General features: G+C 39.9%; 1 long non-coding RNA gene across 1 annotated transcript in view; it reads left to right on the top strand.

The window, feature by feature from the left end:
• The first annotated feature begins 701 nt into the window (after positions 1 to 701).
• The window catches only part of LOC112486863 (uncharacterized), a 35,568-nt gene continuing 13,895 nt past the window's right edge, over positions 702 to 22,374 (top strand). Inside the window, exons 1-2 of the long non-coding RNA XR_003049423.1 lie at positions 702 to 1,577; positions 2,134 to 2,219. This is a non-coding gene — a long non-coding RNA (uncharacterized LOC112486863). The remainder of the gene's footprint in view (positions 1,578 to 2,133; positions 2,220 to 22,374) is intronic.

Below are 22,374 nucleotides of genomic sequence, written 5' to 3'. Positions count from 1 at the left end.
TCATCATTTCTGACGTCTCCTCATTCCATGTTTCCTGTAGAAACATATATTTGGCAAAAAAAGGATCTTTTATCAAAACTATTGATAAACTAAAACAACAAAATCAATCTATATTTTATTTATTATTTCTCCCTGTGCTGAACTCCTCAGCTGCCTCCATCTGACATCCTGAGAGCCAACAGCACTGGAGCCAAATCAATACAAACTAGGAGCTATAAATTTATATCTTCAACAGAGCCATTGATCTTTATCAGTGCTTAAAAGTTCCTTTGGCTTTTTCTTATTTCACTTTTTTTTTCTGTGGAAACATGGGAAGCACACGCCACTGACCGAGCCAGAATCAAGTAGACGCTGTTTAGTTGCTTGTTTTATGGCTAAGGTTTTATTATTATTGTGAGATTTACAGATTTATTGATGGGAAGTAAGTGCAGTTGACCTTTATATTACGGGATGATTACTAATTGAATAATTTAGCTGTTACAATATATATTTTATATAAATATGTATATATATGTATGAAAGGACAAATGTTCAGCATCACTGTTTTTACTTAATTAACTGCTTGATAATTAACACTTATTTTCCTTGCACGCATCTAAATGTATTTCTCATGAGCCACTGCGCCTTTTATTGGCATGAAATTAGAAATGACGCACTCCCTGCCTTTGTGTGTGTGTGTGTGTGTCTGTGTCGTGGGAGAATGACAGGTGTCCTGGTCCAGTACTGCAGCCTCTATAGAAGACAAAGCAGCTGCGCAAGACCTCAGGCTCTGTGTGTGTGTGTGTGTGTGTGCGTGTGTGTGTGTGTCTTTGCTGTCTGTCATGACTTGGAGACACTGTCGGTTAAAAAGCAGTTACAGCAGTTAAGGAAGTTAAAGGTGGAGATGGGGAGGGAGTCTGATGATGGCAGATCAATTTGCTCATTGGATTTGTGAAGAGAACAAATGAATGCATGGAGACAAGGTTGTCTGGAACAGCAGTTGGACACTTTCCTATTACCATGTTTCTGTGATAAACACTAGTTTTTATATTTGGTATAAAGAAACCAAGCATTTATTTAAGAAATATAATCAAAAATATTTTTTTTACATAAAACATGTAAACATGTGACATATATTGTATATATTTACATGAGCTATGTAAATATACAGCTGAGTGGCCTTGTACCAGAAAGTGTAGGACTTAAGTGCAGTTACACTGTTGAAGTGTTTTATACTGAAACACATGTGACACTTCAAAATGTCTTTATTTCCCTTTATGTCCAGGTCAAGACACAGTGCTCATTGAAAATTGCGATGACCGTTACAGCATGCCATTGTCAGGTCTCTGTTCCTGGTTCCTGCTGTCTGCTGTGTGGGGTAATCAGTGTCATCACCTTCACCTGTGTCTCTGTGATTAGTCTCACTCGTGTCACTTGGTGTCCTTTGTACCTCTTGCCCTTACTCTGTCTCAGTGGGGTCATTGTATCTGTTCGTTGTGTGTTCTGTGCTCAGCTCAGTGTATGCGTCAAGTTCCTAGTTTGTACTTAGTAGTTCATGCCTCAGCTGGTTTATGCCTTGTCCCTGGTCTTGTGAAGAAGTGAGTTGTTGTTGTTTTGACTTTGCACTTTCAAATAAACTACCTGCAAGAGAAAGAGTATCTCCAGTACTGCCTGTTTTCAGCCATGTCAATAGTGAAACCTGACAGAGCTATCTGATTTAGGACTATATTTGGGGTGGACATGGTTTCTGAATCAGATATGGTTCACATAGAAGATAGCAATGACCTGATGCCTAAAAAACATGCAATGGGGTGGACATATGTACAAACAAATGGGTCTGGGCCAGTTTTTTTAGCCTGCAGTGTGAAGATAGCCAATGACCTGATGCCTAAAAACATGCATTTGTAATTAGGGAAGAATAAAACACACTAGTATTAAAGCATTTGTCTGAAAGATCACTCAACTGCTCGTTAAGTGATTACAGTAGGACCGATTATCAATGCTGTACATTTAACACCTACACTGCTGTACAGTGAATTCATGAAGTTTATGTGGTGCTCAGTCCACAATGTCTTGAAATGAAATGCATGAGTAACAGTGGTTTATGCAGCAATCAATATTCACTGTCTTCTCTGACATTATTTAATTCTAAAGGTTGACTTGTGAAGGACGTCGCACGCATTGATATATGATGACTTACAGAAAAAATGCCTGTGAAGTTTCCATATTTGTGCCTCCTGGTGAGTTTCTAGCGTGAGTAACTCTTCTGTCACCAGTGGTGGAGGTTTGAGCTTTAGGCTAAGTCCTTTAGAACAAACAAATGTCACTGTCTACCTCACAGCATGTCTGTCTATGTGTGCATGTGTGTGTGTGTGTGTGTGTGTGTGACTGGGCGCTCATTGTCATTCTGCTGCCTTTATGATGTGCAGCTGATATGCAGACAGACAGATGATAGATAGATAGATAGATAGATAGATCGATAGACAGATAGATAGATAGATAGATAGATAGATTAAAAAAAAGGATGAAGACACGAGCCTGTCACTGTGACAACACTTCTGCAGATCCCGCTGAAGAAACAGATGCAGATTTTCCCAGGCACTAGTCCAACAGAAGAAGATGGGCCCACCCACGCACACACACACACACCCACACCCCAGCCTCAGTGAAGACAGTGCTGTCAGTGGCGTCCCGGCAGCAATTGTTTCTCAGACTTGTCAGCCAGCCAGTTGGTGATTGGCTGATCAGTTTCATCCTGCTCCCCACTGTGCTGACAGCGTAGACTGCTCACTAACCAGCATCTATCTTAACATCAGCAGTATTTGAAGTGTTTTCATATTCATTGCTACCCCATCGTGGTGCACAGTGTCTACGCCTAAGCTCCACTTTAAGGGTTTTTATTTATGACAGTTGACTCGGACACTTAATTTACAGAGCAGGCACTCGTATTTATAGATACTATTGACCAACAAGTGAGAGCAGTGTCTGTTTTTAAAGTCACTCATTATGTATGAGCAGGTCCAGGAGAGAGCAGCAGACAGGGACACTTCTAATTCTTCAAGGTCCATAATGTTTAGTCACAGTGAAGGGTTTGTTTTCATTCATATGTTTTCAATTATATCTCCGAACATGTTTGGAGATATAATTATACACATTTATAATAGCGTTGTTTATAGCGTTGTGTTAGTTTACATTAGCTGTGGTGGTACTGTCACTCTTCTGTGGAGATCTAGAGTTGAAATCCACCTAAACCCCAACTCCTAGCCCTGGTGAAAATGAGTCACGTCAGAAAGGGGTGGGGTCTGTTGACCTCTGATTAAGGCAGTGGTTCCCAAACGTTCTCTGCTGGGCCCCCGCCCTCCTTTGGTTCATAAGAAAATCTTTTGACTTTTTTAAGTCAAAAGATTATTTCAAAAGATTATTACTTTCTGTTAAAGAATGGAGACTAATGTTAATGGCTTTGTGTTGTGTTGTTAGGTGTTTTTCAGTAGAAGTGTTAGCTTTTATCAACCATTTATAGTCAGTGTGTTCACCAACGTATGTCTGTTTGATCGTGTTTGTACGTGTTTGTGTGTGTGCGCTCGTCTGTTTTCATGGCCCTGTCGTATGCTGAGCTTGGCACCTGTTAACAGTGCCAAATAATGTGCTCTGTTGAAATTTTAATCACCTGCAAGTGCAAAACAAGAGCAATGCAATCAGGACCTAATTAGCACAGCAATTAACACCTCTCTCTCACTCTCTCTCTCTCTTTCTCAAACACACCGTGTCAGGGCTCACACACTCCACTCAGTGTTTGCGCGGTTCTCTTTTCATTAGCGTTTATGCTTTGATTGAATATGTTTTATTTATCAGCAAACATTTATTTGTTGTTGTTGTGGTGGCGGTGCTGCCAGCTCCCTCGGTCCCTGCTGTCTGCTTTTATTTTCATTTATTTTAAATGAAACACTTGATACATGATGGTGGGGAAAGTGTATACATAACAGGGGGAGCTGTAGCAGCGGAGGGGCTGGATTTTTTATTTCGGTATAACATGTATAATCACTCACTCTCAAGTCCAATTAACTATTTATGTGCTAGTGTATAAATATTAATTTTAGCTAACTAATGTGATATTTGTTTCCACAAATACCTGACTGTAATTTATGATTTGGTAAAGGTTATTGAAAATATTTCTTCTGTCTTTGCCACAGAAGCTAAAAGTTGATAAAAAGGACAAATGCTGCTTTATTTTTAGCTCTAGGAACTCTACACCCGTGGTATCGGACACCCACCAAGCTTTTTATTCATCAATATAAGGGCACTCTTCTGCAGTAAAGTCAATTTTAATTCTGGTTTAGTTAGTGTAACTACACCACACATAACACCCCTTGTTTCATTCTTTTTTCTTTTTCTTTTTTGTACTGATCTTATAGCATTTATGTTTGAAATGTGCTTCTAAACAGTATAATTTGAAGGTTGTTAACTTAATCTTACTCCTCTCCCTAAAAAAAGAATTCCGACACACATTCCCTTCACACACAAACACACAAAACAAAATGGTGGAGCTAATTAAAGGAGCATTTAAATACACAGTTAAATTGAGCTCCTCAGCCATTTGAATGGACTGCTACTCTTCACCAAGTTGGCGGTACAGAAAGTTGGACTGTCAACAGATTCAAATATTTAACCTCATTAATCACAGAGCAGCAGTGAATTAATCACAATTAATCATTTATTAAATTATGAATGCAATTAATCATGATTAGACAAAAGCACTGTTCATCAACAGAAAGATATATATATATGTTTTTATTAGTGACAAATTTGTTAGTAACACGGAGTCTAAATGCATGCCAGGCATTGAGATGGTATTTAAAGCCTTTTAAAGTTTTCCCACAGCAAGTGCTGCGCTGCAGCTACTTGCTGTTTCAAAGCATAGCATGCTCACAGTCTACAATTACACACTGTTGACTTCACCAAACCTGATGAAGGGAAAACAGCAACATTTGGCTGCCAGGAAAGTGCTGTGACATCATGTCAGTGTCACGCATTGAAAACACTATTTGCAAAAACAGGCAGTAACTGTTCATTCAATACATATAAACTAGGTATAAATGGACTGTGATTGGCATTTGTAACAACTGATCAGTGACCCAAGAAACAATTGATCAGTTTAGTTTGTCACTCCTTTAGATTTTTCTACAAAAAATGCATATTTAGCAGTATTCATGATCTGAAAACACCAGCACACATTTTGATTGCATTACAATATTCCAGAAATAAACTCTCAAAACAAGAAGCAGAAAGGTCAATTCTAGCTGTTGCCCACACACGTTTGCTCGTTCTTAAAATTTGTTTTTCAAAGTTGTAGATTTAGTGATGGCCTAGTAAACAAGGTCAGTGATTACTATTGATCAGGCAGCTGCTCAGCCAGTCGGCCCCGTCTCTCATGTTGGCAATGGGGATAGATTTGTGTGTCACTGTCTGTCTGACCACAGGCCTCCTGGGGTACGTGTGTGTGTTTGTGTTTATATGTGCACTACTGTCTGTGTGTGTGCGCTGCCCTCATAGGGTGATCTATTACAGCCTGTCCAGGAAACCAATAAGCTTCACTTCAGCTTGAAAAATATTAACTTTCCCCTGGATGGCAAGCTAATTATAGTTGTGGCGAAGGTTGCACCTAACCTGTCCAAGGCGTGCAGTGTCATTTCTGGGAAATCAAGTCGGCCACAGTGACGACAGCTGATCAATATCTGGGCCTGTAAAGATGATAGAGGCAGAGATTTGATTTTGTCTGACGTAGATTGACTTTTTGGGAGTTCCTTTTCAGTAGAAAATAGTTATAAGTCGCTTTGAAAGCTAAGAGCTCTGTTGTGTCAGTTTTTTGTTTTTTGTTTTTTGCATGAAGCACGACACATTTGTAGTGTGAAAATGTTTAATTCCACTAGTCATCTAATGCCATTTATACACAGACAACAAAACATGCTTAAAAAATCCCCCGATCTCTGCGATGTGTTTTTTCTTTTATTTTTAAAGTGATATCACATCACTGGCATGTACTGACTTTCAGACACAGACAATAATAACCACAAAGAGTCTGCAACTCTGTTCAGACAGGAAGTCTACATGCTCAGCTCTCTGTCTCTCACTCTCTCTCCCCACCACTTCTCATTGCAGATGTCAAATAATGGCATTGTTGGGGTATTTTTGGGGTAAGTGAAGGCACCAGGCCGCCATAGATCTAATTTAATTTGAAAGAACACACATTTTGTAAGCCCCAGTGACATCACTTCCTTTTCAGAGTGCATACTTTAGTAACTGTCTCATCTGGACCTCAACAAATGACTTATTGTGGTGGAATTGTGTCCACAGTTAAGAATCAGAAGCTTTTACACTATTATTACTACACTATTAATGTTTCCTCATTAATCTAAAACCAGATCATGAGAGCTAGCATTGAGCTAACAAAGATGGACAAAACAGGTCTAAGTTCAGATAGTGCTAATTTTTAGTGTGCCTCATATACATGTCCCACTACACGGCCAACATTTAGCTAAATATGTCACATTTCAAAATAATTATCAACACTGTAAAAGCATGTGGATAATCACTGAATTCAGGTTTTTAAATGTAATATGTTTTAATATAATCACAAGGGATTTCATGACAGAGCAACAAAAGGGGCGAAGTACAGGAGATGGATGAGATGTTTACTCCGTCAGAAGTCATCTGATCCCGTGTCATTATGCAAGAGCCATTTTTTATCTGCAAAAAAAAGGCGAGGGAACAAAAGACAGAGACTTGAATATGCCACCAAATATTCCTGAGGGCATCTGTGGGTTTTCACTGGTGATCCAGTGAGACACAGTGATCAGGCTGCGTGTATGACCATGACGCCATAACACTATCGTCCATAGAGAGCATCACTTGGAAACCAGAGTTTGAAAAGGTCTCTCATCTTTGATGTGATCTTCTCAAAGTTCTGCTTAACTGTGATGGAAAAGTATGAAAGGAAGTTCTGTGTATTTTCAAAAGCATATTTCAGGGTAAAAATCCCCCGCCGTAAAAAAAAAAAAAACGACCATACGACCACTGCTGCTACAGATGGCAAATGGGGAAGAAAAAAGTTAACCATGATTAATTGATACAACTTTATTTTGGTGCGTTTAAATCTGAAACGATAGAAAGGGGAATGTCTGTTGGCTAGCTTTTGTATAATGTAGCATAACGTTGCGTTCCATTGCTACTTGTTACTGTCATGTGCAGGAGGATGCAAAAGTACGACTGGAATGCACGTATGTGATTAGACTAACTATGTAAATGCTGCTTTTGTAGCACTATCACCATCATTTTCAGCCTACTTTGTCAAGTTGTACAGGAAGTACTACATTGCTGCTGTTTAGTGCTGCAGAGGAACTCTGAGGGAATAATGTAGTACCAAACACACCTCTTTGTAAGAGTAAAGACTGCCATGCATTAAAGTACCTGTTATCTTACATTCAAGGAACTAATGAAAGGATGGACAGAATGTTTTTCATTTTAGCAAATAGCAACATTTTAAGAAAACTATTAAAATATTTGTCAAGTTATCAAGCAAGTATTTCTCAGAATTTATCTGATTTAGAGGAAAATAATCTCCTAATTTCCTAGTTGCAGACACGTATATATATTATTTACCATTTTTATGTTTTTTTTTCATGTACCACACTTGCAGTTACAATAGATAGAGCAATGAAAATCTGTCCTAATGATCATTGCAATGATGTAAATCTTAATGACAAGAAATCCAAGAAAGTGTGTGTCTAAGTCTAACATTTCCGGTGAAACATACATCGCTGAATATATGTTGTGTCCAGTGCTGTGCAGCTTTTTAGGAAAATTACATTTTTTAAAATAAATAATAAAGTACATTTGTATTAACTGATCACTTGAGCTTAAACCAAATCATCTTTCCTGGTGTTCTTACACAGGCCGCCCCTGCCTGCAACAACACAGAACAACACAACAGGCTGAACAAATGCCTCCACTGCAGCACACTCATGAATCTTTAAGCTAAAATGACACCATTTAATGATCATTTAGGTCAATAACAGATGCATTTGTGACTTTCACTGAAGAGGCAAGAAAAAATGTTTAGACTTCAGAAGGCAAACACCACTGGGATTTGTTGTTTTTATTCTGACTTTTTAAACCCATTATTACGATTGTTACTCTCAATTTACCAACACGCGGAGCAGAAATAATGGGAATGTAGATCATTACACAGAGATGAGCGTTGTGCCAGACCTTATTACAGGCCAAACTCCCACACTGAAGTCAAACCAGTTATAATCGGCTCAGTGACAAATCCATTCATCTGACTTGTTATCAGATTTGGAGCAAACACACTGGGGACCTCTTTTTAGTTTTTAATTTGGAGCATATTTGCACTGGGGAAATCATACTTCTTTATCTCTGTCTCACCAGAGACTTCATCAATCGCGCCGAAGTTTACTAACAGCACACAGCAGACTGGCCTTCAAAGATAGTCGGAAGAAAATTATGGAAAAAAAAGAAAAAAGAGTGACTTAATTATTTCATCATTTTGCACACATCTGTTGAAGCAGATTTCTTTAGAATCATGGCAGACCAAAAAAACACGGTGTTGGGTGGTGGAGTGTAATAAGTCAATTGTATGTATTTTTTATTTGTTTTCATCGTCAACATCCATGCCCCCTCTCACCCCCTCACCCTCTGTACACTCCGCCAGCTCTCTCACCATTAAACATAACATTTTCACAACTCTCCCTTTCTTAACCTAACATATGAAATGTTAAACTGTCAGCGATCTTCAAAGATTTTTAGGGTTTGTAAAGTTTTGTTTAAAAAAAAAAAACTCTGTTAATTCCCTTAAGGGGAAGGAAAGAAGGAAGGAAAAAAAATCATGTGTTTATGTACAAACATTTGAACTTGTTAAATTAAGTGACGATGAATCCAAAGTTCTTATTTTACTGTAAAACATAATGGCGGTATGCTTAAAGTTTATCTAGACCCCCCCCCCTCCCACCTATCTCCATCCCTCCCCTCACCATTGGAGGTGTGTAATTAGGAGCGAGTGCATGTGGATGGTGGTTGAGGAGGGAGGGTTGAGAGGCCCTATAATCTTTTGCTGAGAAAGCACCTTGTCCTTTCCCCTGTTTATAACATCATCAAAGTTGTGCCTCTGGGGGCCCCCAGCTTCGTTAATAATTTAGGTGTACGCTGGCCGGGCTGACTGCGCCAGGAAACCCTTTCTTATTGAGTTTGTAAACCATGTGATGATTTACGAGAACATCTTTGTGTTTGTCACGCTCATTAAATAAAATACGTTCAGTTTCCTTTTCTTTCTCTGTGGCCTGTTTAATCAAAAACACCACGGCGAACGCTGCCTCTCCATCATGTACAGTTGTGCTTTAAAGGCTAAGCAGGGAGGGGATGCAAACAGGTATGCAGATGAAAGGGGGCGCTGGAGATGTCAGAGCAACAGGGCAAAGAAAACCACCTGACCAAAGCATAAAGTGACAGTTGAAGAGGGAAAAAAGTTAGACAGATCAATGTTGGTCAAATGGAAATCCTATCGTCCTACCCCAGTATTAAACCTTTTTTTACATAATTTCTTTGTACATTATTTGCAGTTAAACGTTTTCAGTCATTAATACTCTCTGCAGCCTCTGTCCGTTGGTCTGGGATCAGAAATGTCGGCAGTTGTTATAAACTTGATGATGTCATTTGGATAAGACCATGTGAAGAAAAACACACATCCAACACAAGTCACTGCAGTGCAACTGGCTTTGTTCAGGGAATTGAGAGGCTTAAGGTGCATCACCAAAGAAGAGAGACTCTAGAAGCTCCTTCTCTGTCAGCTGAGGTGTCACAGGAATTATTTTTGCAGTTGCTTTTTCTTGAATACCTAAGTGATTTACTGTAATTGATGTTAATTGCTATAATTATTATTGTTACTGATGTTATTATTATTTTAATTATATATTACACTGATAATAATTTAGAGAAAAACCACATGTTTAGTAGAAATACTTTCTAATGCATTTTGATTTTGTTTTTTTTAATAAATGGAAATCCTAGCTATTGTTGTATAACTTTGTAACTAAATTTGCGTCTGTTCTTTGCTAATATTTGTTTTAAAATGTGCATCTATTACTTACAGATGCAAAGGAAGAGTTGGCTGTTTTGTGGAAATGTGTTCAAACATCTATTTTAATTACATTTAATTACATTTCCTATGTTTATTCAAGCAGTTTTCCTCAACAGTTTTGTTAGAAATAAGTGTTTATTTGTTAAGATATTAGAAAAAATAACAGACACACCGTGGGTTCACATAGATTAAGCTCTTTTGTTGACTAAACGCAAATGTAGACGGGATTCCAGTTACAGATACAGGTCTGTTTATGGGGAATATATATATATATATATAAACCAGTTTGAAACGACAGTGACACCACGCAATCATAATGTAGCTTGAACAAACTGAAAACATTCAGTCGTTCAACTTTCACAAGATGCTCGAGATAAAACTAATCACATTAAAATAGCACTGGCAGTTACTCAAAGTCCAGCTGGCAAATATTTGGCAACACTTGTTTGAGTTTGAATTATGTTTTTGGATCTCCCTGAAGGCAGGGCAGCAATGGAGATTTGTTTGTTTTACTGGCTCGGCCGTTGTCTTAGAGTAAGCTGAGCCAAATTAACACCATTACGACTCTTCTTTAAACATGGATTATGCTGTTTAAACCACCTTTTCTATGTTTGCCTGGGAAGCAACCATCTATTTGGCCAATTATTGTCAGTATATGCCAGGAAATCAAGAGTAAACAAAGAGCCTGTCGTCTTCCTTACCATGTTTATAAATCGGCAGGACTTCTGTTGGAATTTAGAGGCGCACAAAGTTCACATTTCTACTCCCTCACTCTCTCCTGCACTCTCTTCTCCTGTGAGGATTTAGCTGGTGTCACTCTAATGGGTTTTACAGTTTTTAAAGAGATTAGACTTTGGGATTACTACCTAAGCAGGAGGGGGGTTTGGAAAAGTTCAGCAATGCCTTTGATGTCCAGAGTGTAAACACAACCTAAGGCTACCTTGCAAGGAGGCAACCCTGTTTTGTTATTCAGAGTCACAACCCGTAATTGTAGTAGTCAGACAAAGGGGGGGGGGGAAAGGTAACATTTTTTACAGCGACAGGGAGGGGCTCGGCCGATGCTTAAGAATGGCCACTTTTGCATAATTGCTAAGGGACAGCAATTCCACAGTGAGGTCAATTAAGCACATGACATGTCATGGTAAACATTTGTTAATTATTGTTTTTTAACATATCTTTAGGACGTTTGCCTTAGAAATCTATATACAGTAGGAGCAGCGACCCAGCTAATGCAGTTACAGTTTGTATAGGGTTTAAATCATCCAAAACAAGCTATCACTGGGACTCATTACTTGTTCAATGCTCTGCTTCTCCAGAATATTTAAACCTACGGCTCCACTGAGCCTAAATGCAGAGATGGGCTTTTCTGTTGGTGTTATGGACATGCAAATAGGCCTTAATGTGTCCACAAGGCCCTGTAAAGGCAAATACCTCCGCACTCCCTCACTCACTGAGATGAGCTTCCTACTGGAGCAGACAGCCCTGAGCTCTGCTCTGCCTCGGAGCTGCTGCTTGAGGATTAAAGTTAATGTCTCTTAACTTAGCTATGGGTAACATTCGGTATTTATTGACATTTACATTACATGCGGATGGGCTCTGTAGTAAAACGTGGCAGTAAATGTACAGTGGGCGGTGTGCAGCGGATGCGTTTTGATGTGGTTAGCATCTTGGTTGTTGCATTAAAAAAAACACTGTGGCCGTTTGGGCATATCTTTGTGCAACATTAATTTAGACATTTCTCAAATTAGGCCTCAAAAAATGATTGTGCTAAAAAAAAAAGAAAAGAAGAGAAGAACTTGGTACCGATAAAGACGTAAGGCAGAGTGAAGGACAGAGGGTAAACAAGACAAACAGCATGTGGTGACAGTTATAGTCTCCATTACCTTTGGTTCTGACTCACTATTCCATCCTGTCAAAAAAGCAAAGGCAAATCAATATTGTCATTCACAACTTCAGATTAAACTCTCCTTGCTTTTACTGCCTCTGTGTTCTTTTGTGGGCCATTCAATGTGCCGTAACAGTGACAAACGCATCTCAATCGATTGTTGGTGAGATCAGCGAATTAACAAGTGGAATGTTTTTTTTTTTCTCAACGTCCCTTTGTTCTTTCTTTCCTCCAAAATGGGAAAGAAGTGAAGCAATGGAGCAAAACACATAAAAAGACAGCAGTCATCAACAAACACAATAAAACCCTGATCTAGAAACTAGTTTCTGAGGCGAAGGAGTATTGCTGTGCAAATGTTTTTGCAATTTAGAGTCAGTTGCCACAAACCACTAAATGCCCTTAAATAGTACCGTGCAGTTAAGGTTTTCAACAGCAAAGTAGTTCCAGTGCTTTATGTGGGGCCAGACATGGGAGTCATTTGAAGAAAAATGATTTTGGGGTAGAAGTCAAACCCAAAGTAAGTATTGAAAATATCCTCCTAGATTCATGCCAGACATTCATATGTATTGACAATGTGGTTCTAATAGACCCGCATTGTTCCTCACGGCATCTGTGGAGATGTAAACAAAAGTCAGCGGTGTCTCTTTGCCACATGGACGACGCACATGTGTTTCCATAACAGATCAAGTGCACTGGCATCCCCGAGTTCTTTCCTAAATCCTCAGTAATGCTGATACAAAGACATGGCCTGCCACAGGACCGAGAGGCACACTTGGCACGCACATTTTTTAGTCCAGAATGACTTTGGTTGGGAGGAGTTAGTGGTTGACTAGGTGGGGGCTTTAAAACCTGTCAACTGCCCCCCTACACACACCCGCCACCCACCAAAAAAAGCAGACAAAGTTAAAGATGGGGGTTGAAAGACGGTGGATCAGACATGGCCCCATTTAGGAGACTTTGAAGAAAAGACAATCTTCCCAGCGATGGCTGACAGTCGTCACTGGTTCTAACTTGACACAAAGCACTCAGCCATTTCTCGTAGCCTGGCTTTAGTGTGTGTGAGTGTGCGGTGGGATGGGATCAGAAATGGGAGGATGCTGCATTTGGGTGTGAGAGGTGCAGGTCGAGGTCACAGGTTCACATTCTCAGTGGATCAGTATCATTACACGCTCAAGTGCCGCAGTAATATCCTTTCCCACCTGCCTTTGTCAGGTAGCAAAGAAAAAAACACAAACACAGAAGTTCCCCTCACCAATCTTCTATTTCATGACATGAATCATTCACACAAACGCTGGGAGACTTTGCGTACCTGTAAATGTTTAAAAAAATTTTGGTTGACAGCTTTAACAAAATGTCTTGGCAGGAGGCAAAAAAGTGCCACGGAAGTAGAAGGAATACCAATGGAGCGCCAGACAGACAAAACATCACTTCCTGTTGTGCTTGAGTAAGCGACAGTGGCACCATGAAGGGAAAAATGGAATCATTTGTTTTTCAAGTTGAGCTGTTTATTAACATTGTAATGGAAAACTAAATGAACAAAATACAGAAAAATATCTGAGGCCGTTGCTGTTCGTCTCATGTAAACAAAGGCGTTGACACTGCAAACTGGAGTCCCACGGACCAGTCACAGCCCCACAGTGTGGCGTTACCAGCCAAGGAATCCCAGTTTATGGAGTTTATTTATGTCAATAATAAAACTGAGAAATTACCTAACATTTAAAGTAATAACATATATATAACATATACTCACATACCTTGGTGCCAAAATAAATTTGATCTAATGTATTATTTTGCTTGTTTTACTTAGATTCTTAGCCTGCGATGTTTTATTTGCTTAGTCTCACACATGTATTGCATTGGATGTATTTTTTTTTTAATTAGTCCGGTGGAAAAGGCAATTGAGTTAACTAATCTAGTGTATCAAATTGGTGGAATTTTTGTTGAAATGAATTGACAGGTATTTCTGTCTGTCATTTCATTAATAAACAGGTGCACTGCTGATTATGAGTAAATATATTTACTTATATTTACTTATATTATATTATAAGTAAATTTTTTTTCTAATAATAAAAGTTTTTTTTTAAGTGCGGCAGGCGCCACATGGAAATACGTCATAGTTCACCTGGTATTTCCCAGGTGTGAGGGTGGCAGACACTTGACTACGTTCTGTGTTGAGACAACAGATTCAGCAAAGTTGTCTCCAAGCAAAAGTCTTTCATGCGGTTTTGTGGATAACTGCGTTAAGTTAAAAAAAAAACAGAGTTCGGGGAACTAGGTTAATCTAGATCACAGTTAGAGCCCTTGGTGTTTTCCTTTTTTTTTTTCAATATTTAGCATCTTAGCTGGTGACCAACATTTAAAAAGGTGGTTCTCAGCCCGTCGGAGTGCAGTGTGTGTTTATACTTGTAGGATTATTCAAAGGCCACCATGTGTTTATGTCTGTGTATGCGAATGTCAACATAGGGTGGGTGTCTACATGTTCACCACGGCCACTTGGAGGCCACTGTATATGTGAGCGCTCCACTGTTACATATAATTATGACACTCTGAGCTCAGTTAGCTGCTAATTTCTTTTTCTCCAGTGAGTGGAGCATTGGTCTCACATCAAAGCAGCCAGTGATGACTGACCGACTAAAGATTCCATCTTTAGGGCCTGTCCCGGCCTGTTCCTTTTGGATTTAAAATACTTAGCAGCGCATAAACAAAAAGCACTGGAATCAGACCCACGCAAACTCACACACACACGCACGAACACACAGAGATTTGTAAACTGCTCACGCACATAAAATGTGTAGATTGTGCGCTCTTGCAGGTCTGCACAAAGGCAATTTCAAAAAACATCCAAATGCGAATGGAATACCAGTTTAATTTGAATCGCGGGCCATAAAACGTCTATATACAGTGTGAGCTCTGCAAAGCTAAGATTTATGTCGTTATTTAATTCGGCTCCAAAACAGATTGCACTTCAACTCCCACTGGGATGTTGCCCAGTTTAACTAGTCATGCTCTGTTCACCGCTGAACCGATCAGCTGGAGCACTTTGGTAGCAGACATGTCCTCACACAGAGAGAACAATGAGCCACCTCGCTTTAACAAACCTCTGCTGTATAGTGCACCTCACCCTACACCACAGGTTTGTTTATCTAGACCAACAGACTCTCCGGCAGCCATGCATATAGAGATGCATAAGGCATCGTGATATGCTGGCGTGAACTCTACTGTTTAATTTAGCTCAGATCAGCACTTGACGACAGGGCTGTCCAAAGTATTTTATTATTTTTTTTAAGTTTGGTCCGGATGTGACTACAAGGATGCCTGAGGGCCAACTGCTCCTTCTGTGATACCTAAGAACATACAGTAGGTTGAGTACAAGTGAACTGTATGGGAATAAAATGATTTTGTGAGTAACAATTACCTTGGTTTAAAGGCAGTATAATTAACTGCTGGCTATTCAGGTTCTCACAAATGGCTTTTATCCTTTTGTTTATTTGAAATTTGATAAGGTGAAAGATTGTTGAAAAAGTTCCATAAAATATAATACAAACCAAATGGGTCAGATGTTTTTCAAAGCTTATCTTCAGAGGCCTAAAGATACACCTGAAGATGATAAACAAGGACTTAAGGCCGTTTTCATAATTTGAGTTTCAGTGAATATTTTCACATTCTTTATTCGTTTTTACACAAACTGCTAATTATAAGTGGAGACTCTACTGACGACGAACGCTGAACTTTCTGGTTTTTAATCATTTCCATCATGGAGTTTCTTTGCCTAGAAAGGATTGATACTGTGGCGGATGAACCACTAGATATAAGTAACACTACATAAAGTTTCTGTACAGCGTTTGAAGATTAGAACACACCAGAACGTGCAACGACACATCAATTTCTGGTACAAACTAAAAACAAAATAACGTGAAGCACCGCTTAAAGTGAGAAGCCAAGATATAGCATTTAAACTAATTTGGCTGTGAGGAGCCTCATTTTCCATTATTACAATTTCATTACAACAATTTTCCATTCTTTCATTCTTGATGATGTCACTGAGCCAAACCTACAAAAGCAAAGGCTGAGAAACACCATTAATCCGAGAACAGAGGCACAGCCACTGATGTTCTTCATGGAAGAAGCAATTTAGTTACTGTTACTAATTTCTGAGTAAATGTGTCTGTCTGAAAGATACGTGCACGCACACACACACACACACACACACACACACACACACACCTGATGGCGTGCAGTTGGGGGCTCGCTGATAAGAATCAAGCAAAGAACAAAGAATAACAGTTACGGGATCAAGTTAAGTCCAACACATGCTTTCTCACTCAAACAGTCCATACATGCATGAAACCTCTCTCTCTCACACACACACACATAGATCTAGGTGTGTCTTCTGTGCACTGGTGTCAAAGTAGCCAGGTATTTATGCGCCTGCTTGGCTTATCAGATTTCAGTAGCTGCCCTAAGGGAACACAAAAGATAGATAGCCATCCAGGCATGGCCTCGGATACACACACACACACACACACACACACAGAGATGCATACGGGAGGGGTGGACTAGAAATGATGATAATTCAGGCATGACATCATTAGTGATTGCCACATGGCTGTGATTGAACAGTGGTTTTGTTCAAATTAAACAAACACGATGCAAACTGCTGACACTCTATACAAATATATATTTGATCACACACACAACAAAGTCAATTTATGTATGTGGTTGATCTCTTTTTTTTTTTTTTTTTTTGTCAGTGTGACATCCTCCAGGAGTCTCTACACTTCTACACGAAAGAATCAAATAAGGACTCTTCACAGCCACCTCTGTTCCTCGCCTCTTTTTTTCCCGCTCGTAGAAGGTGATCTCTGAGCAGCTCCCTTTGCTTCCTTTCTCTCCCACGCTTTCTAGATTTCTCAGTGACTGTCACGGTTTTGAGATAAAATGTATGTAAATCCTGATAATTCAGCAGCGTGCGCGGCAGTTATTCATGCTGTTGTTCTCGCCGAGCCAGGTGAGCCCGGCTTCACCTGGCTGATAGCATCAGATGTCACATCAGCTCTGTCTCCAGACCCTGAGGCCACACCACCGTTTATTTAACTGTAATCATTTTAAAGCATCTCTTTCTCTCTCTCTCTCTCCCTCTGCCTCTCTCGCTCTCTTGACTATGACAGAAAGATAAATAGGAGATTGAGACTGAGAAAATTGAGCATAAGAGAAAAGCCAGGGAGTGATTTAAAAAGAAGGAAATGTCATACACACATCTTCAGATCACATATTCTTCCCTTTTCCTGTTCCCACATATTACCATGTCTGCTCTCATACGCAGGGACATTTTTAAACGGTGACCTAGACGCTGCCACGCGATTTGTCTTCTAAGACAGGACAGGTCCTTTCGTCATGCTCTTATGCATGCATATCTCTTGTGCCATGGCACACAAACAGCATCACAGTTACACTTTTTGACTTTAGAATTTACACAACAGGCTGTTATGGATGTAATGTGTCAGATTTAAAAGAAGTTATTTGACAGAAACAGTGAAAAACAGGAAAAGAAACAGCAGTGTGTGTTTTATTTTAATATCCTTCTTTGTGATCGCTATCTTCCCTGCACTGTTAGGACGAAGACAATGCTCACATTCATCTCAGAGTTAAACTTTTATTTAATATAAAATTGAAAATCCCTGCTGTTTTAACCTCTGGCAACGTGAAATATAAGGATGATTTGTTCTCCAGTAAATCCGTTCTTGTTCGTTCCTGCACACCCATGGAGGTTCTGCTGGACGTGCATCCTCCACAAAAGCCACAAATTCAGTTTTGTTCATTCACAAACGCTCTATTGTCAAGGTGCCAATTCTCAAGCATGTACTACACCCTGTCAAATTTTAGCAGCGGAAAATAACAGTGTTTTTGGGAGAGTTACAACCTAAGTGAGAAATAGATTGTTTAGTGAAAACACTGGGAGAACTTCTTTGCCTTAGGGATGGAACTGAGATGTGTGTGTGTGCGTTTCTGTCTGTGTGTGTGGAGGTTCCTCATGTAACTCCAAGCCACTCTAAAGCACACATACACGCACACACAAAATGTACATTTGACCAAATGTGCATTTACACACGTGTCAACATACTGGTCGACACCTTGCATCATACTTGCACGTCCACACACTGACATCTAAACGCTCACTCTTCAGATCTCCAAAGTCAAAGTCTACAGACTTGAAGGACACATCACAGTCATTTAAAGAGACCAAATGTCACGCCTTCTCCATGATAAGCCACCTGTTGTTATATTCTCAGTCTGTGAAGTTCAGAGTGTGTTCGATAGCTCAGTTGGTAGAGTGGAGGACTGTCGGTTGTGGAGAAAAGACACATTTTGTGGTTCCATGGCGTTGCGGTTAGCCGGTTAACCTCGTCAACATATATATTTGTTTTTATTGTTTTCTGTATTTTTGTGATAATGTTTTTTGGGGCATTAGATAAATATATTTAACAGTACAGGACAGTTTTTGTTTTTTTTTTGTTTGTTTGTTTTTTCATGAAGATGAGTCATTTTGGAAAAATAGCTCCTCATTCCCTATCATACAAACTTACTTCACTCCTCTCAGGGGTGTACGTCATTTGCTCTCATTCAATAGGTTCAAGTTGCCCCGACTTTGCACCCAGTAATGGTTTTCTCCCCCTCTGTCTTTCTCTCTGTCTCTCTCTCTCTCTCTCTCTTTTCCTCTCTCTCCTCAAGCTGTGCTCTCACTAATGGACAGATGGCGTCCCATTGTTTACTGAGCCAAGGTACAATGCCTTATCGGCCATAGCAGCGGAAACTGGGCTAGCATTTCTGCTTGACCCAGCTTAAATCTGCCACCAAAAAGGAGGAGAGGAAGGAAGGCACGAAAAAAGGGATGAAGGGTAGAAGGGTAGCAATATGATTTCTGGGCTTCTGATTTCACCTCCTTGACCCCGCATGGTGTGTGTATTTCTGTGTGTGTTGTAATGGCCAAACCCGGTTCGACCCCCCCTCTCCCTCCACCCTCTGTATTCCTCACCTCCCAGTAATCGAGTGAGCTGTGACAGCTCCCATCATATATACTCACACAAATACAAACACATACACACACAAAAGCCTGGGGGCAAGAAGTGATTTCTTGGCGATTGGATGCAATCAACTCACAGCCAATCAGTAATGAGGGTTAATCAGTTGATCGATCAGAGAAGACGGGCGCTGTGCGGCCATCGTCCTTGCTTCCCTGTGACATCTGAGTTCTGTGTTTTCCAGCACAGTTATCTATTGATAACTTTGTTGAAGGATAAATTTAATATATATATATATATATANTTTTTTATTATTGAACCATTTTTTATTTAATATTTTAATAATTCTCCACCATATATCATTAGAACCAACAATGCAAAAATCCTGTTAATAAGGTATGCACAATAATATATGTCAATATTTATACAGTATGTAAAAATATATGTTTAATTGCTAGGCTTAAGGCTAATTTAGGGTGCATTTTAATTGCATTTTAATGAAATCTGATTGATACTCTGATGTATTGTGCCCAACAAAAGAGCAGCCTGTTCATCACTTCCACTGAGGGCCCCAGGTTTGAAGACCCTCAGCTTCTTCACTCCTTTTACCCTAGAGGGCCGAAGACCTGGGGAACTTTTAATTATCCACAGACCCAAGCTTTTTTTTCCTCTGACCACTGAATTGGTCAACAGGCGTTTACTACTTACCAAAGCATCAGAACCTGAATCAGAATAGAGAACAATGTCAGTGTGTGGGGAGATGAAGAGGAAGCCTATGTTCCAAGAGGGGCAGAAAGAAAGATTGGGGTATCATTTAATAAGCCTGTCAGTTAATTAGCCCTGATCCAGGAGGAGGAGGGGACAAACCCACCCCCCTTGATGCCAAGAATGCCCAACAGGCATTAACCGTGGCCGCCTATTTTTTATGGTCCTTTGCAGGCTCCAGTGATGAGGTTGTTAAGCAGCATGGAGGGCATATGGTGTCAGGATGGACACATACTGTTGTCAGTCAGTGGTTCATTAACAGGAGTGAAAAGAGAAAAAAAAAAGTTTTTATGATGTTGCAGATGGAGGAGTGAGTGTCCTTTACTGGTCTGCCATGTCAACCCCAGTAAGTTACTGAAAGTGTTGTGTCTATTCATCGTGTTTAGTGTGTGGGATGTGAAGCATTGTGTCCCAATCTGTTCTTAACAACGTTACAACCCGCGTCTTGTCAAACATTTACATGTTGTACCTTTTCAAAAGGACCAGCGACGTAGCTTTATGTTCATTAAATGTTCTGGTCTAACCTTAAAACAGCAAAAATGTTCCTTTATATCCTAGAGGTATCAATGCATCACAATGGTTTCCATTTTCCTCTGCACACATTTCAGATATTCACTGAAATGGACACATAAGAAATGGAGTTCTTATCCAGTGTAAGGACAATGTTGCTCCTGGAAAGATGTTTATTATATATGCATATAATATATTATATATGTATTTATAAATAAAAGTAACAAAAGGCAAGATAGTACTAAACACTTCATGTAAAGGGGCAGAAAACAGCCTTTGTGAAGACCCCCAGTTTGGGAACCACTGCTGTACAGTATACAGGGATGCTTAACATACAGAGACACATCCAACATCATCAAGAGTAAACGTTATATAGACTTTTATAGACTTTGTGTTTTTATTCAAAAATAACATTATTTTCTCACATAGGGCCAATGTGCCCTTCAAAGCCATAACTTTCTCTACGACTCACGATTCACTTTTTACTCCCTCCTCACTCCAATCATCCTCCATTCTGGCCTCCTTTTAGATCTTTCTCTGAGCCTTTGCAGGTTTTGCCCCTGAATGCCCCTTATCCCCACTTCACTCAGACCGTCTCTGCTCCTTTCGTCCCTAAAACCCTCTTGTCATTTTTTTGGTAATCACCTCTTCATCTCTCCTCTCGTCCAAGCTCCCGTCTTTCTCTAACTGTGGTGGCTACATGGGCAGGCTGAGCCCTGGGGCGAGAGAAGCAGCGCCCAGATCTGTTCTGTGTCGTGTGACTCGTTATTTTTATCTTAAGGCACTTTCTAAGCCCAGCAGCGTCTTTCACTGTCCCCTTTACCCTGTGCTCTCTCGCTCTCTTTCACTCTCTCTCTTTATTTGAAAATGCAATGCACTGCACACGGTATAGTCCACTGTTCATATATACAGTATAATACACTTTATTGCCATATTAGTACAACTCATACTACTGATGCATTTCAATAAGCCTCTTTTTTTAATATTGAAAAAGACTTATTCTGAATTGTCTTTTTTCAGGCAGAACAAAATATGTTGACATGCAAAGTCACATGAACATTTAGGTATGTGTAGGCACATATATTGAAACATGCCTGTGCAGACAGGAGCTTAATGGAGTAGTTAATCAAGGCAGGAGACGTCAGCAGAAATCAGTTTTTTTTTTTCTTCTTCTTCTCCCGTGTGGTCTGGAGACTCAGTCAGTGCAGAGCAACAATTACAATTACATGATTTCATCACAAAAGGTCTGAAAATGTAGGTAACAAGCAAACGCTAATGGACTTACATGTTCTTGAGAATATTAAAATCCAAAATGTAAAGTGACAAGAGAACTAAAGCTTTTAACATTTACATGCACTTCTTACAATAACTGTTCAACTTTGTCATTGTGACCACTCAGCTGTTATTTTGGGAGTCTGGCCTCTGACTGATAAGTGTGGGAAAAGAGCATGTGGTTCCCCACAGCAGTTCTCCAGCCTTACCCACAATGATCTGCTTTGTCCACCTCACATTCCCTGCTGCCCTTCCATGGGCACTACATAGGGTTTGCATTGTGCTTAATAAAGTTTACAGTGGCCCTAGGACGTTTGACTTCCCTGGGTACCAAAAGTCGGCACACTGAGGGCTTAACAAACTGGGACAAAAGACTTCATCTGCCACTAAAGCACGGCCAGGCTACGTGTAGCACAGCAGGACTGTGGCCAAAAGTGCCCTGTGAGATCATAGCAGGTCGTGAAATGCAATTATCATTTGAAAACCTTGCCGTGTGGTGACATTTGGTATTAAAACCAAAGGAGATGCTGTCTGGAGGGCTCATCATTGGTGTATCTAATGAATTAGACCTGACCAAACCAAACGAATCATTCACTTGGGCTCTTTTATGACATTACAGCCTTCAGGTGGTCCGGGTCTCTGGTTTTTATCCTGCAGGCTGAGAGGCTACAAAGATACTGTAGCAGAACTTCTCTTTGAGGGCTGAGGATAGTTTCTGTTTCCAGAGGGGGTTTATATAAACGGAAATGCAACTGGGAAAATTAGCAGCTAGCTAATAATAATAATAATAGGAC

This window comes from Cynoglossus semilaevis, chromosome 3, assembly GCF_000523025.1.
Source record: "Cynoglossus semilaevis isolate Cse_v1.0 chromosome 3, Cse_v1.0, whole genome shotgun sequence".
Classification (NCBI taxonomy): Eukaryota; Metazoa; Chordata; class Actinopteri; order Pleuronectiformes; family Cynoglossidae; genus Cynoglossus; species Cynoglossus semilaevis.
Note: the sequence above shows the minus strand (reverse complement) of the source record. Positions and strands in the feature narration are given on the sequence as shown.